The sequence below is a fragment of the Heptranchias perlo genome, chromosome 16 (assembly GCF_035084215.1).
Source record: "Heptranchias perlo isolate sHepPer1 chromosome 16, sHepPer1.hap1, whole genome shotgun sequence".
Classification (NCBI taxonomy): Eukaryota; Metazoa; Chordata; class Chondrichthyes; order Hexanchiformes; family Hexanchidae; genus Heptranchias; species Heptranchias perlo.
In genome coordinates, this window is record NC_090340.1 from 61273446 (window position 1) to 61291173 (window position 17728).

Below are 17728 nucleotides of genomic sequence, written 5' to 3' on the forward strand. Positions count from 1 at the left end.
GATATCCTGTTGTTATTTGTAACAATGAGTGTGTCCCTGACTCATTCCCTCCCACAAACAGGCAGGAAAGTGGCACAGGTCCAACCTGGGGTTTATTTATCTCACGTCAGCTGATCTAATGAGCCATGATCTAATTGAATGGCGGAACAGGCTCGCGAGGCGAAATGACCTCCTCCTGCTCCTGTGCTCCTTCCTATGGTCCAATGAAAAAAAAAGCTGGAGGGAGAAATAAATATTGAAGTGGTTTGCCTACCGACTCAGCGGTAATTAAAGTATTTTGGAGAGGATGTGGGCTAAACTTGACCCTTCGAAGAGAACTTTCAACTCGCCAAAGAGTGTTTTGTCCATTCACTAAGTCTTATTTTATTCTCTCCTCTCTCAAACATGCCAATCCATCCCAGGTTTTAGCTCCCTGGGCAGCAATTACCCCTCCAATACCCCACTGATTTCAGTGACGTACTGAGGGAGTGCTGCACTATCGGAGGTGCCGTCTTGCGGATGAGATGCTTAACACGTCTGCCCTCTCAGGTGGATGTAAACGATCCCATAGCACTAACTCGAAGAAGAGTAGAGGAGTTCTCCCCGGTGTCCTGGCCAACGTTTATTCCTCAATCAACATCACCAAACCATTTTAAATGGTCATTTATCACATTGCTGTATTGTGGGATCTTGCTGTGCACAGCTTGGCTGCCGTCTTTGCCTACATTACAACAGTGACTACACTTCAAAAAGCACTTCATTGGCTTTGAAGCGCTTTGGGACATCCTGAAGACATGGAAGGTGTTATATAAATGCAAGTTTGTGCTTTTTGTTTTTGTGTATGAGCCAAGACACTGAGCGCTGGCAGGCAGGTCGACCACAGGTGGCATCACAGACTAGCAACACCCTGCCCTCACCCAACGTCTACACATACACGTCTGAGCATCTGAAGCACTGGGCGTTGGCCCCGACATTTTCTCAAGGAAGCTCTCAGTTTGCTCAGACATGATTTCGATTGGAGTACAACGGTTATGCAGAGGTGTCATCAGTCATCATTTCATTGTGTGGCTCGTTAGGAGTCGTCGTTCCATTCTTTTTTCTCGCTCAAAGAGCCTTGATTGCTTCTGAATCGAAGCACGAGTACAAAAAGCACAATAAAGGCATTGTATTTGAGAAAGGCCGATTTTCAAGCTTTGGGCTAAGGAAATTCAACCGGACAAAAATGTCAGAGGGGCAAAGTGTGGAATAGAAGTGGACACACTGTAAACGGAGTCAATCCTTCATTCCTGGGGGCTAAACCCGTTGTCCGGAGATGTGTCAGAGCCTGTCCCCATCCGATCTTTCATCCCCACCTGCTCTGGTTCCACTCGGAAATCAGTGAGGGCGAGGGGAGAAAACTGACCAAATTCCTCAGGAGAGATGGGAGAAAATTGAAAAGAAATTTTAAAAATGGGGCCGCAGAGGAAGATGTGGCTTTTCAGGTGTATATTTAATAGTGAAATTAAATTAATAATCCAGTACATTGCAACAGTGACTGCACTTCCAAAGGTACTTCATTGGCTGTAAAGAGCTTTGGGACGTCCTGAGGTTGTGAAAGGCGCTATTTAAATACAAGTCTTTCTTTTTAGGGGTTGCAGATCTTGCGGTTCACATCCTTTACTTTATACTTCTGCACTCGTTCTAGTTTAAATTTTCCTTTACAATTACTGTCACCAGAGTCCAGGGCAACTTTACCAAACAATTTACCAAACAATTTACAAGTGACAGTAAACAGAAATAACATTCGTAACCCAAGCAAAGATTCATGGGAAAGGTAGCCATGGGTAATACCAGAGATATTCTGGTATATATCCTTAGGATATGTTCATTGCTGGCGAGGCCGGCATTTATTGCCCATCCCTAATTTCCCTTGAGAAGGTGGTGGTGAGCTGCCTTCTTGAACCGCTGCAGTCCGTGTGGTGAAGGTTCTCCCACAGTGCTGTTAGGAAGGGAGTTCCAGGATTTTGACCCAGTGACGATGAAGGAACGGCGATATATTTCCAAGTCGGGATGGTGTGTGACTTGGAGGGGAACGTGCAGGTGGTGTTGTTCCCATGCACCTGCTGCCCTTGTCCTTCTAGGTGGTGGAGGTCGTGGGTTTGGGAGGTGCTGTCGAAGAAGCCTTGGCGAGTTGCCGCAGTGCATCCTGTGGATGGTACACACTGCAGCCACAGTGCGCCGGTGGTGGAGGGAGTGAATGTTTAGGGTGGTGGATGGGGTGCTGATCAAGCGGGCTGCTTTGTCCTGGATGGTGTCGAGCTTTGTGCAATATTATTCTGCAAATGATTAACAGGTTTGTATCAAACTTCTTTGTCTGTTATTTTAGTGAGACAGGGTTCATGCCCCTGTTAAAATAGCAGACAAAGGAATGTCATAAGGAAACATGAATCACTTGACCACTGATATCATGCACAGTAATTCCTCGGCTCCCATTCTCCCTTCGTACCCTGTCATCGTGGGTGTTTGCTCAGAAATTGCTGCATTTGGGGCGAACGACGTGAATTGGATTTTTCCCTCACCCTTCAGATCGCATTATTTATTGCGCTATAACTTGCTGGAAGTGCCAGCCAGCTAATATCATTAAACGTGCTTCAGCAGATTGTCTGGGGGGCTTCTTAAAGTTTTACTTCTTAAAGTGAAACTTTAATTTGACCTTTGTTACGATCGCAACCAGAGAGCCGCTGGTGTGAAGCAGAAGTGGTGTGAGAAGTACCTTCGCTGGGTGATCTCGCACCTGAAACCAATCCCCAAATTCATGGCCATTGAGAGTCCAACCGCACCTCTGGCTCAGTTAGTCGAACGCTTGCCTATTGAAGTTACGAAGGTAGTGGGTTCAAGCCCCACCATAGCCCATAATGGGGTGAGAGCAGGAATATGGTATTGCAATAGAGGATCAGTCGTGATCATATCGAATGGTGGAGCAGGCTTGAAGGGCCTGCTCCTATTGTCTATGTTTCCATAACCTAGGCTGACACTTCAGTACAATACTGAGGGGGACATTAAACCAAAGCCCTGTCCACCTGTTCAGGTAGATGTAAAAGATCCCATGGTGCTATTGGAAGATGAGCAGAGGGATTTCTTCCAGTATCCTGGCCAACATTAATCCCTCCACCGAAACAGATTAGCTCGTTATTTATCTCATTGCTGTTTGTGGGATCTTGCTGTGTGCAAGATGGCTGCTGCATTTGCCTACATAACAGTGATTGGCCTCCAAATGTAATTCATTGGTTGTAAAGCGCTTTGAAGAAAGAAAGAACTTGCATTTCTATAGCGCCTGTCACAACCTCAGGACGACCCAAAGCACTTTACAGCCAATGAAGTACTTTTGAAATGTGGTCACTGTTGTAATGTAGGAAACATCCTGAGGACGTGAAGGGTGCAACATAAATCCAAGCTTTCTCTTTTTTTCCTTGCACAGTCTATCGATATTATTAACAAACTGATTTTCGGGCAACTATTTAGCATTTTAAATGAGATAACCCAGGATAAATTGCAGACGGATTTGCCCGAATGTACGAGTGCCTTTAGTTGCCATTGACGCGAGGGGAGATTTTGGCTTCTAAAACTACTTCTCAAGACCTCTTTATGCTTCCCTTATGACATCACTTGGCTTGAGTCTGCTCATCTCTATTAAGGATGTTGGACAGTGCTGAGCATTCCTCCAGTGACAGATTGATTCACAACACAGCATCCCACTAGTTGCTTCAGACTTTTTAATCTGCACAAATAGTGATTTCAGGATTTCCAGCTAAGAAATGTGAAAGTCCAGGAGTTGAGTCTTTGGCAGCGTGCAGCTCAACACAGTCACGTCCATTAACGCAGTCATTAATCCTGTAAAGGAAAATTAAACCATTAAATCCTTCAAGATGGGATCTCATCACCATGGCCTCCTTTTTAATTCCATTTTATCCCCTTCCTCTCCCCAGTGCTGGGGTTTGGTCCCCCTCAAGTTTAGAAGATTGAGGAGCAATCTGATCGAGGTGATAAAAGGATCCGATAGGGTAGATTTGGAGAAACCATTTCCTCTGGTGGGGAAATCAAGAACGAAGGGACATAATCCTATAATTAGAGCCAGACCGTATAGGAGGGAAATCAGGAAGCACTTTTTCACATAAAGGATAGTGGAAATCTGGAATTCTCTCCCCCCAAAAGGCTGTGGATGCTGAGAGACAATTGGAGCTTTCAAGACTATGGTCAATAGATTTTTGTTGGGTAAGGGTATCGAGGGATCTGGAGCAGAGGCGGGTAAATGGGGTTGAGATACAGATCAGCCAAAATCTAACTGAATAGTGGAACAACCTCAAGGGGCTGAATGGCCTGCTTCTGTTCTTGTGTTCCACAGTCATCGACTGCCCTTCAGTACCTTGCCCAAATGCCCATTTTCTCTGCGTGGCCCTGCCCAGGAGAGTGTTGACTGACCATTTTCCTGTCAGTTCCTCCTCCTTGCTCTCCTCAAGGTGTTGACTGCTCCCTGGGATGAGGTTCCATAGTCACCAGGGCCCTCCGGTCTGTGTCAGCCCATGCAGTGAGTGTTGGTGACAGGCTATTTGACTGCAGGGACCATCACATCCGAGCATAATCCTAGACTTACCCAAAGTTACACATATCTCTCTCATAGCAGTCTCTTGATAGCAATAAGGATTAGTAATCTAGAAATGGGGGCATAATCACAAGATACGGGGTCAGCCACTCAAGACTGAGATGAGGAGGAATTTCTTCACTCAGAAGGTTGTGAATCTTTGCAATTCTCTACCCCAGAGAGCTGTGGATACTGAGTCATTGAATATATTCAAGGCTGAGATGGATAGATTTTTGGACTCCAGGGATATGGGGATCAGGCAGGAAAGTAGAGTTGAGGTCAAAGATCAGCCATGATCTGATTGAATGGCGGAGCAGGATCGAGGGGCCGCATGGCCTACTCCTGCTCCTATTTATTATGTTCTTATTGGTGCTCCCATTTATACGTTTTATTGTGCAATGCTTCCCCGAGCAGCACTGGACAAATAGTTCACCAACGTTCACTGCCCAAGAGCACACAATAAGAATGGCCAATTGGGTGCGGGGCCTGACGACTGCTGGCTGCTGGGGAAGTGGGCCCCAGCCTGAGTCAGAGCCTTCAGAAGAGAATAAAATGAGGGGAAGGCGAGGGAATTAATTCTGCGTTCTGCTCCTCGTGTAGCAGCCTTCATAAAATGAACTCTCCGGTATCTTCAAAGGGCTGCCTGCTTCCTCCCTTACTTGATGTGATTGTATATGCAGCTTTAGTCAAAGTTTGTGTTTGATTCTAAAGGAGGCTTGTGCCTGAGCCCCCAGACTACATTCCAACAGTGACTACACTTCACAAGTACTTCATTGGTCTAAAGCGCTTTGGGATGTCCTGAGGTCGTGAAAGGCACTATCTAAATGCAATTTCTTTCTTTCTTTCTTTATTTCTTTTTCTCTTTCTTTCTGTCTGTCTGTCTAGTGGAAGCTTATGTCTCAGTCCACAAACAGGCAAGTGGAGACGTGTCTGAGTTCCCCAGACAGTCTATTTAGAATCATAGAAAGGTTACAGCACAGAGGGAGACCATTCAGTCCATTGAGTCCATGCTGACTCTATGCAAGAGCAATCCAGCTAGTCCCACTCCCCCGCCCTATCCTCGTAGCCCTGCAAATCTTTTCCTTTCAAGTTCTTATCCAGTTCCCTTTTGAAGGCCGTGATTGAATCTGCCTCCACCACCCCCTCGGGCAGTGCATTCCAGATCATAACCACTCGCTGCGTAAAAAAGTTTTTCCTCATGTCACCTTTGGTTCTTTTGCCAATCATCTTAAATCTATGTCCTCTGGTTCTTGGCCCTTCCGCCAATGGGAACAGTTTCTCTCTATCTACTCTGTCTAGACCGTTCATGATTTTAAACACCTCTCTCAAATCTCCTCGCACCCGTCTCTGTTCCAAGGAGAACAACCCCAGCTTCTCCAGTCTATCCACGTAACTGAAGTCCCTCGTCCCTTGTGTCTGCCCATGTGTCTGAGTTCCCCAGACAGTCTAATGGAGACTTGTGTCTGAGTTCCCCAGGAATGAACACTTTTCCCCCAACTTTCTCCACCCTCATCCCCATTTGCTAAATTCAAAAAACGCAAGAGTCAGACGTGAAGACTCCGAAATGAAGGTAAATTCCAAACGAACCCACAGACAGCAGCCGGCCGTAGAGCGAGCACTGGGGTATCTGACAAACCAAGGAAAACAGCGTCATGTCTTAATGGAGCCGAATACAACACGCTGTGAATGGCATTTCTTCAGAAGGAACAGAAAGGAACAGTGTTGCCAAGTTCAGTGATGCAGAAACTGTGTCCTGAGAGCATTAAATTCAACTATTTTGTTTGACCCTCTTGGGACTATATTTACATTCCATGTCACGTCCAGATATATAAGCAGTTATAAAGCACTCTGGATGTTTTGAGAGCACTATAATTGCATAGATTTTCAGTGGCACTGACTGCCTCACATCTGAATCGTATTTTCCTTTATTTTACCAAGTGTATTTTTAGAAAACAGAATCTCATTGTTGGGGATGGTGTGAGGCACTTGCTTAACTATGAACTGCTAAGGGGGAGTTTAATGGCGAGTGACTCTCTTGTTAGTCAACAGGAAGATTCCCCATTAAGGGATAGATGCTCACACTGATTCTTTTTTTCAAAAGGGCGCAGTCTTCATTAAAACTCAGCTGGCAAACCTTTCTCCATTGTCTTATCCTACCCCCACACCCAACCTGAATCCTAACCCTGATCTTAACCTTAATTAACCCCAAAGTCTAATTGGAATTGTAACCCGAATTCCAATCATAACTTGGAACCCTAGCTGAAAGCGTAACTCAAACTGCACCTTTAATCCTAAATCCTGACCCTAATCATAATCCATAACCCTAACCCCAGCCATAAATGCTAACCAAAACCCATAAACCCTAACTCTAAGAGCAACCCTGACCATAAATAGTAAACCATAACTCTAACCTTAAATCATAACGCCAATTCTAACCCTTAACCTGAAAGCTAACCTGAGCACTACAACCTAACCTTTACCCTAATGGTTAACACTAACCTTTACCCTAATGGTTAACACTAACCGTTACCCTAATCCTAACCCTTAGCCCTATCGTAACCTCACCACACCTTAACCCTAAAAATGACACACTGCTCTTCTAATTCTTGTCCTTTCATCCATTCCCATAACCCCGGACAATGCCCCTTTAAGACAGCTTTGCAAGTTTTTGTCCAAATATCATTTAATATTTCAATAATTTTTCCAACGGAGAGGTTTTTTTCTCTGCAAACCTTTTCTTCTCTCTGGTGGATTCAACTTATTCGTGCCAAATGGAGCGCTTCCCTTTCCCCGATCTCTCGCCCCTCCTCTCCGCACACAACCTTGAAATCTCCAGCAGAAACTCCTTCACTCAAGGAATCGGTGGGCCCATTTATTGGGTTAATTCCCCATTTCCCCAATTCCCTCCCCTGTTCTCCTGAAGACCTTGACCCGCGCTGCGGTGAAGTTCCACAGTTTACGACGGTTCCCTGGTATCTTGCCCAAGAGGCCATTCTATATACCTGTGAGCATCAACAGTGGAGTGGGGGGGGGCTGCTGTGGATGACCATGGAACGCATCACGGCTGAGCTCGACCCCCACACCCGGCAGCCATGCACCTTGAACCTTCCAGCAGGGAGTCACTGCATAGCGATCGGGGTGAGAATCCTGACTGATTCATCGCCTCCCTTTGCCTCTGGGACTCAGCCCAGTTGATGTTCCCTCAACGCTGCCTTGAGTTGAGATCAAATAACTCAGCGGGGAACCAGGGCCAGAACCTGAGGCTTTCCTGCTCAGTTCCACATCGGACATTAAATTTAACGGCTGCACTTTCAGGGGAGCTCAACCCTGGGCATTCGACTTCAGATAGAACAATTGTATTAATGAAAAGCTAAAAAGAATATTTTAAATAATAATTCATTATGATAAGACCACTGAATCACTGAAGCCCTCGGCTTTTCATAGCTCAATAGTTTTGTCACATTAAGAGTCAAAACTATTATCTTAAAATCTAATTTAAATATACCCCGGGTATGAAAAATTTAATTAACATTCTAATTTCGAGCTAGTTGTTTACACACGATATTTGTTAATGTATTTAAAGTATTGCATACGATGGGATCTATTCAATCAAAATAAGCTAATTGACAGATTCATGCCTTTTAATTAGCAACAAATGTTAATCATGCAGCAATCACCACATCCCCATAAGCTGGAGGGTCTGTGCGGTACTGACATTCGTTCAAGAGGAAAAACTTTTATTAAAAAAAGAGAAGTACTTTCCTGCCAGTGTTTTCCAGTCCCCCCTTCCCCCCCCCCCTACCCCACTCCAGATCGCAACAATTTACAAATTTTAAACTTTTACAAAACACTGGTTAGGCCTCAGCTGGATTATTGTGTCCAATTCTGGGCACCACTTTTCGGAAGGATGTCAAGGCCTTAGAGAAGGCGCAGAGGAGATTTACTAGAATGGTCCCAGGGATGAGGGACTTCAGTTATGTGGAGAGACTGGAGAATCTGGGGTTGTTCTCCTCAGAGCAGAGAAGGTTAAGGGGAGATTTAATAAATGTGTTCAAAATTATGAAGGGGTTTTGATCGAGTAAATAGGGAGAAACTGTTTCCAGTGGCAGGAGGGTCAGTAACCAGAGGACACGGATTTAAGATAATTGGTACAAGAACCAGATGCGGAGATGAGGAGAATTTGTTTAACGCAGCGAGTTGTTATGATCTGGAATGCACTGCCTGAAGGGCGGTGGAAGCAGATTCAATAGTAACTTTCAAAGGGGAATTGGATAAATACTTGAAAAGGAAAAATTTGCAGGGCTATGGGGAAAGAGCAGGGGAGTGGGACTAATTAGATGGCTCTTCCAAAGAGCCAGCACAGGCACGATGGGCCAAATGGCCTCCTCCTGTGCTGTAAGATTCTATGATTCTATGAGATGAGGAAGACCATTTGGCCCATCTTAGTTCACCCATCCAGAATTGATTCTAAAGCCTCTCCATTGTTATATCCAATGGGCTCTTACATACTTCCAGGGTTTCTGTCCCCAGTTCTTTATCTGGGAGTCCATTCCATGTGTTGGTTATTCTCTGTTTGAAGAACTTCCTGATCATCAGAAGCTCATGATCTGCCTAAAGCAGTTTCTGGCTCAATTCTCTGTTCTCCAAACCATTTCTTGATATCAGTCCTAAATTTACTTTCTACTACTTTGAACCCATGGCCTCCCTTGTCCTACTCTCACTATTTAATTTAAAGTACTTTTCTTGATTTATCTTTACCATACTATTCACTAGCATATATATCAATAAGCTTACCTCTCAGTTGCCTCCTTTCTAGGCTAAAAGGACCAGATTTCCCTTGTCTTTCCTCTGTAGAAATCAAAGGACACCATTTTGACAGTATACAGGTCGCTGGTCAGACCGTATCTGGAGTACTGGGCCCAATTTCAATCCCCCCACATGGTGGGTGATATCATGGCCCTTGGAAAAGGTCCAGAGGAGAGGCACAAGAATGATTCCTCGCTTAAAGAACCTCAGCTACTCCGATAGGCTCAAGGACCTTGGTCTATTTACTGTAGAGCAGTGTAGACTTAGAGGTGACCTGATAGAGGTCTATAAAATCATTAAAGGGCTGGACAGTGTCCCTATTGATAGATTATTCCAGTTTAACAGATTGGGGAGGACCAGGGGACACGAGTTTAGACTATGGAAGAGGAGGAATAGACTGGGAGTTGGGCGGTTCCTCTTTTCCCAGAGAGCAGTGAGCCTCTGGAATGTGTTGCCCGGCTGGTGTGGTGGGTGCCGACTCTCTGCCTTCGAGAGGGAGCTGGATCGGTTCCTGACTGGGGCAGAGATCGCATCATATAGAAGGTCAGTGTCTTTATAGATAACACTCGGTCCGCGTGATCTCCTGGACTGGTTTCGATCGCCTGAGAGGGACGGAGAGGAATTTTTTCTCTTTTTGGCCCTGGGTTTTTTCTGGTTTTTTTGCCTCTCTTTGGAGATTACATGGCTGAGGGGGGTGGGAGTGAGGGGGGGGTGGGGGTGACGGGGGAGGGTGGGGGTGGGTGGGGGAGGGATTAAGTGTTTAGTCATGATGGTCCGGCCATCGTGGTGTGTGGGACAGGCTTGATGGACCAGCTGGCCTTTACCTGCCCGTCAATTTCGAAAGTTCTAGGGGTCAGCCTTGTGGCTCTTCTCTGCACTGTCTCTGGTCTTTGAACACCTCCCTTGTGTCTCAGTGACCAGGACTGGATATATTTCCCAAGGCACAGTCTGGTCAGAGCACTGTACGGTTTGACCATGACTACCTCTGACTGTTTTGGCTGTAGCCAACAGTCTACTGGCTTCGGTGACTGCTCCTTTGCATTAATTGGACATGTTGAGATAGAAATTCGTCTTGGATATAAGCTCTAAACGGACGGTATCGCATCGGACGCCTGCTTTACGTCCCTCTCGGTGATCAGTTCGATTGGACAATGGAACTGAGAAGGTGGTGGATTTGATACTGCCCATTTTGCACTGCCCCATCATTAATTTCTAACCCGTTGAGTCTACCAAGACTCTTGGGTCTTTTTGAACTTCATCCTTAGCCACCTCAGCACCATTCATGGACCACATATGTTGCTCACTTTTCCTACCCAAGCACAGCACTTCACACTTGTCACCGAGACCGCCTACTTCCACCTCCGTAACATCGCCAGTCTCTGCCCCTGCCTCAGCTCATCTGAGGCTGAAACCCTCATCCATGCCTTTGTATCCTCTAGACTCCATTATTCCAGTGCTCTTCTGGCCGGTCTTCCACCTTCCACCCTCTGTAAACTGCAGCTCATCCAAAATTCTGCTACTCCTAACTCGCACCAAGCCCCATTCACCCACCACCCCTGTGCTCGCTGACCTATATCGGCTCCCAGTCCGTCAACACCTCAATTTTAGAATTCTCATCCTTGTTTTCAAATCCCTCCATGGCCTCGCCCCCTCCCTATCTCTGTAACCTCTTCCAGCCTTACAATTCTCCGAGATCCCTGCGCTCCTCCAATTCTGGCTTATTGCCCATCCACCATTGGCGGCCGTGCCTTCAGCTGCCTAAGCCCTAAGCTCTGGAATTCCCTCCCTAAACCTCTCCGCCTCTCTACCTTGCTCTCCTTTAAGACGCTCCTTAAAGCCTATCTATTTGACCAAGCTTTTGGTTACCTGTCCTAGTATCTCCTTATTTGGCTCGGTGTCGATTTTTGTTTCATAATCGCTCCTGCGAAGCGCTTTGGGAAGTTTTACTCTGTTAAAGGCGCTATATAAATGCGAGTTGTTGTTTGTTGTTGTTTGTTTGTTGTTGTTGTTGTTTGGGACTTCCATCTCATTTATTAATCACCATTAATTATCCTGGGTTATCTCAGGTTGGTTTAGGAAGTGTATATTGCTCATGACCTTCCTTACGATTATTTGCAGGAACCAATCATTCAGAATATTTGCTATTTTATGACCATCTTCTGTTTCAAGCCCATTTACAGTTCTCAGTTATTCCCCGACTGTCCTCTTACAGTGGAAGGACTGAAAGAACTTCTTGGGGTTATGTTCTGCGGACGTGGCTGTACGATTTCCAAGGTCTCTCCATGCTCATCTGATCACCCTGTTAACACATTATTACTTCCATTCCAGTTAACCTTAACCCCTTTTTCCCTGCAGGATCCGTAGAAGTTATATTGCCTCTTTTTTCACCTTTCGTTTGGTTATTAATCCATTTAGGATAACACATATTTATCCTGAGTTTGTTGGTTCGAGGCATGTGTTTATCCAGAATGCTCAGCATTATGCCTTTACAGGTATTCCAGTTATCCTCTGCTGAAGTATTATTGAACAACATCCCCCAGTCAATTTTTATAAGTGGCTCCCTCATTCATTGAAATTAACCCTTTGAAAAATATAGACTTGGCTTCTGATCTTTGGGAGTTATGAATCTCAGGATATGTTGAATTTAATCATTCTGGGGTAACCGTCCCCCAAGTGTGCATGACTTCCATTTTCTGTACATTTTCTACGTCGTTTACAAATACCAGGTCAAGATGGGCGCTAGCTCTCCTGAAAGTGCTGGCTCTTGCTGGGGCATTGTTCTGCAGGTGCTCACAGCCCTCTGGTATCAGGCCAAAGGGGACCTTCTTCCATCTATTAGGCTGAACCGTGAGCGTCAGCAGGATGGTTGGCTGTGGAGGGCCTCACAGATGAACTCAGTCTTTGACGTCCAGCAGCTCCCACTGGATCGCCATGAGGAGCAAGAATCCTGGGTTTGACTCTCCTCCCTAGCCCCAGAACACTGAGATCAACAGCAGTGTAGGGATTTGATGGTGGAGGAGAGCTCAATGCTGATTGTAGTTCCTGGCTGAACGTGGCTCAGTCAATGTGGACTGGGACTTGTACCTGGGATCCTCTGGTTTTATGACTCACTGTGATTACACATCAGGCCAGTGGGAGAGCAATTTCTCCCCCTCCTTTTCCTGTCCGTTGTCTCCCCTCCTCTCCCTGCTGGTTCGTAGTCCCTTGGGAACCAGACAATCTCCCACACATGGCTCAAGTAACAATTCTTCTTGCCTGAGCCTACAAAGTGAGGCCTGGATTTCTCCAACTGGCTTCAAGCTTATGCTGGAAGTGATGAAATCATAAAATTACAAAGCGATATTGATAGATTAGGTGAATGGGCAAAACTGTGGCAAATGGAATTCAATGTAGACAAATGTGATCAAAAAAGGATAGAACAGAGTACTTTCTAAATGGTAAAATGTTAAAACCAGTGGATGTCCAAAGGGACTTAGGGGTTCAGGTAGATAGATCATTGAAGTGTCATGAACAGGTGCAGAAAATAATCAAGAAGGCTAATGGAATGCTGGCCTTTATATCTAGAGGACGAGAGTACAAGGGGGCAGAAGTTATACTGCAGCTATACAAAATCCTAGTTAGACCGCACCTGGAGTACTGTGAGCAGTTCTGGGCACCGCACCTTCGGAAGGACATATTGGCCTTGGAGGGAGTGCAGCGTAGGTTTACTAGAATGATACCCGGACTTCAAGGGTTAAGTTACAAGGAGAGATTACATAAATCAGGGTTGTATTCTCTAGAGTTTTGAAGGTTAAGGAGTGATCTGATCAAAGTTTATAAGATATTAAGGGGAACAGATAGGGTGGATAGAGAGAAACTATTTCCGCTGGTTGGGGATTTTAGGAGTAGGGGGCACAGTCTAAAAATTAGAGCCAGACCTTTCAGGAGTGAGATTAGAAAACAGTTCTACACACAAAGGGTGGTAGAAGTTTGGAACTCTCTTCCTCAAACGGCAATTGATACTAGCTCAATTGCTAAATTTAAATCTGAGATAGATAGCTTTTTGGCAACCAAAGATATTAAGGGATATGGGCCAAAGGCAGGTATATGGAGTTAGATCACAGATCAGCCATGGTCTTATCAAATGGCGGAGCAGGCACAAGGGGCTGAATGGCCTACTCCTGTTCCTATGTTCCGATGTTCCTATCTGTTTAAAATTAATGGGTTAACAATGGCGTTAAAATAACATAGATCGCAAAATTCAGACTTGGGTGTCGGTGAACTATTTGCACATGGGGAAGATGCTGTTTCTGAGTCTGATCCTATCCTTGCCCAACACCCACGCAGTTCCCAGTAAGCGTCACTGGGTAGTGAACGGGAGCGGAACCCATCCGAACACTTCAAGTAACTCACTCCCGGGTATCTGTTATTCTATATATAAACCCCCCGAACCCCTCGATTAGATTCCAGCCTGTAACTCACTCCCGGGTATCTGTTATTCTATATATAAACCCCCCCGAACCCCTCGGTTAGATTCCAGCCTGTAACTCACTCCTGGGTATCTGTTATTCTATATATAAACCACCCGAACCCCTCGATTAGATTCCAGCCTGTAACTCTCTCCTGGGTATCTGTTATTCTATATATAAACCCCCCCGAACCCCTCGGTTAGATTCCAGCCTGTAACTCACTCCCGGGTATCTGTTATTCTATATATTAAACCCTCTGATGCCCTCGATTAGATTCCAGCCTGTAACTCACTCCCGGGTATCTGTTATTCTATATATTAAACCCTCTGATGCCCTCGATTAGATTCCAGCCTGTAACTCACTCCCGGGTATCTGTTATTCTATATATTAAACCCTCTGATGCCCTCGATTAGATTCCAGACTGTAACTCACTCCCGGATATCTGTTATTCTATATATTAAACCCTCTGATGCCCTCAATTAGATTCCAACCTGTAACTCACTCCCGGGTATCTGTTATTCTATATATTAAACCCTCTGATGCCCTCGATTAGATTCCAGACTGTAACTCACTCCCGGGTATCTGTTATTCTATATATAAACAACCCGAACCCCTCGATTAGATTCCAACCTGTAACTCACTCCCGGGTATCTGTTATTCTTTGTATAAACCACCCAAACCCCTCGATTAGATTCCACCCTGTAACTCACTCCTGGGTATCTGTTATTCTGTATATAAACCACCCAAACCCCTCGATTAGATTCCAACCTGTAACTCACTCCCGGGTATCTGTTATTCTATATATAAAACCCTCTGATACCCTCGATTAGATTCCAGCCTGTAACTCACTCCCAGGTATCTGTTATTCTCTATATAAACCACCCGAACCCCTCGATTAGATTCCAACCTGTAACTCACTCCTGGGTATCTGTTATTCTATATATAAACCCCCCAAACTCCTCAATTAGATTCCAGCCTGTAACTCACTCCCGGGTATCTGTTATTCTATATATAAACCACCCAAACTCCTCAATTAGATTCCAGCCTGTAACTCACTCCCGGGTATCTGTTATTCTATATATAAATCCCCCGAACCCCTCGATTAGATTCCAGCCTGTAACTCACTCCCAGGTATCTGTTATTCTCTGTATAAATCCCCCGAACCCCTCGATTAGATTCCAGCCTGTAACTCACTCCCGGGTATCTGTTATTCTATATATAAAGCACCCAAACCCCTCGATTAGATTCCAGCCTGTCACTCACCATCGGGTATCTGTTATTCTATATATAAACCACCCAAACCCTTCGATTAGATTCCAGCCTGTAACTCACTCCCGGGTATCTGTTATTCTATATATAAACCACCCAAACCCTTCGATTAGATTCCAGCCTGTAACTCACTCCCGGGTATCTGTTATTCTATATATAAACCACCCAAACCCCTCGATTAGATTCCAGCCTGTAACTCGCTCCCGGGTATCTGTTATTCTATACATAAACCCCCCCGAATCCCTCGATTAGATTCCAGACTGTAACTCGCTCCTGGGTATCTGTTATTCTATATATTAAACCCCCCAAATCCCTCGATTAGATTCCAGCCTGTAACTCACTCCCGGGTATCTGTTATTCTGTATATAAATCAACCGAACCCCTCGATTAGATTCCAGCCTGTAACTCACTCCCAGGTATCTGTTATTCTATATATTAAACCCCCCGAACCCTTCGATTAGATTCCAGCCTGTAACTCACTCCCGGGTATCTGTTATTCTGTATATAAATCAACCGAACCCCTCGATTAGATTCCAGCCTGTAACTCACTCCCAGGTATCTGTTATTCTATATATTAAACCCCCCGAACCCTTCGATTAGATTCCAGCCTGTAACTCACTCCCGGGTATCTGTTATTCTATACATAAATCCCCCGAACCCCTCGATTAGATTCCAGCCTGTAACTCACTCCCGGGTATCTGTTATTCTATATATAAACCCCCGAAACCCTCGATTAGATTCCAGCCTGTAACTCGCTCCCGGGTATCTGTTATTCTCTATATAAACCCCCGAAACCCTCGATTAGATTCCAGCCTGTAACTCGCTCCCAGGTATCTGTTATTCTATATATAAAGCACCCAAACCCCTCGATTAGATTCCAGCCTGTCACTCACCATCGGGTATCTATTATTCTATATATAAACCACCCGAACCCTTCGATTAGATTCCAACCTGTAACTCACTCCTGGGTATCTGTTATTCTATTATATATAAACCACCCAAACCCCTTGATTAGATTCCAGTCTGTAACTCACTCCCGGGTATCTGTTATTCTATATATAAACCACCCGAACCCCTCGATTAGATTCCAGCCTGTAACTCAATCCCAGGTATCTGTTCTTCTATATTATTTTTATTTGTTCATGGAATGTGGGCATCGCTGGCGAGGCCGGCATTTATTGCCCATCCCTAATTGCCCTTGAGAAGGTGGTGGTGAGCCGCCTTCTTGAACCGCTGCAGTCCGTGTGGTGAAGGTTCTCCCACAGTGCTGTTAGGAAGGGAGTTCCAGGATTTTGACCCAGCAACGATGAACGAACGGCGATATATTTCCAAGTCGGGATGGTGTGTGACTTGGAGGGGAACGTGCAGGTGGTGTTGTTCCCATGTGCCTGCTGCTCTTGTCCTTCTAGGTGGTAGAGGTCGCGGATTTGGGAGGTGCTGTCGAAGAATCCTTGGCGAGTTGCTGCAGTGCATCCTGTGGATGGTACACACTGCAGCCACAGTGCGCCGGTGGTGAAGGGAGTGAATGTTTAGGGTGTTGGATGGGGTGCCATCTACATATTGTACATATAAACTCCCCGAACCCCTCGATTAGATTCCAGCCTGTAACTCACTCCTGGGTATCTGTTATTCTATATATAAATCACCCGAACCCCTCAATTAGATTCCAGCCTGTAACTCACTCCTGTGTATCTGTTATTCTATATATAAACACCCCGAACCCCTCGATTAGATTCCAGTCTGTAACTTACTCCCGGGTATCTGTTATTCTCTATATAAACCACCCGAACCCCTCGATTAGATTCCAGTCTGTAACTTACTCCCGGGTATCTGTTATTCTGCATATAAACCACCCGAACCCCTCAATTAGATTCCAGTCTGTAACTCATTGCTGGGTATTATGATTCTCTGTATATTAATTAGTTGACGGCCTTTATAACATTCCAGTCTGTAACTCACTCCTGGGTAAAAGGCTACAACGATCCTCAAAGGGTTAATTATTTTTCCACTGGCATTTTTATTTCTTTGATCTGTTGAGCCATTCGTTTAATAAATGTGACTGGTCTCCCACTGAACGACTGAATGATTATGTGAGAGCACTGTGACCGGACTGAGAATCTCACCACTCCTCGGTCTGTTGTCCTTCCGCTGGGATTTCTGTTGCAAAAATGCTTTCAAAAGTTATTCATTATTTGCCAAATCGAAGCTGGTTTCGGTGCATCTGAAATAATCTTTCAATCATCGCCAAAGAAAGAAATGTTAGTCGAATGTAAGGCAGAGGAGTTTGATCTTAAAGGTTAATCAAACGTACATGTGAAGATGAGGAGGTGGTCAGTCGGGTTAGAGAACAGCTGCAACAGGGCTTAACGGGAATGAAGAGAGAAAAGAAAGACTTGCATTTATATAGCGCCTTTCACGACCTCAGGACGTCCCAAAGCGCTTTACAGCCAACGATGCGCTTTTGAAGTGTAGTCACTGTTGTAATGTAGGAAATGCGGCAGCCAATTTGTGCACAGCAAGATCCCACAAACAGCAATATGATAATGACCAGATAACCTGTTTTTAGTGATATTGGTTGAGGGATAAATATTGGCCAGGACACTGGGGA

At 45.1% G+C, this 17728-nt stretch overlaps 1 long non-coding RNA gene across 1 annotated transcript in view; it reads right to left on the bottom strand.

Annotated features, from left to right (window-relative positions):
• Window positions 1-3214: 3214 nt before the first annotated feature.
• LOC137333386 (uncharacterized) overlaps window positions 3215-17728 on the bottom strand; it is a 67028-nt gene continuing 52514 nt past the window's right edge. Inside the window, exon 3 of the long non-coding RNA XR_010965892.1 lies at window positions 3215-3849. This is a non-coding gene — a long non-coding RNA (uncharacterized lncRNA). The remainder of the gene's footprint in view (window positions 3850-17728) is intronic.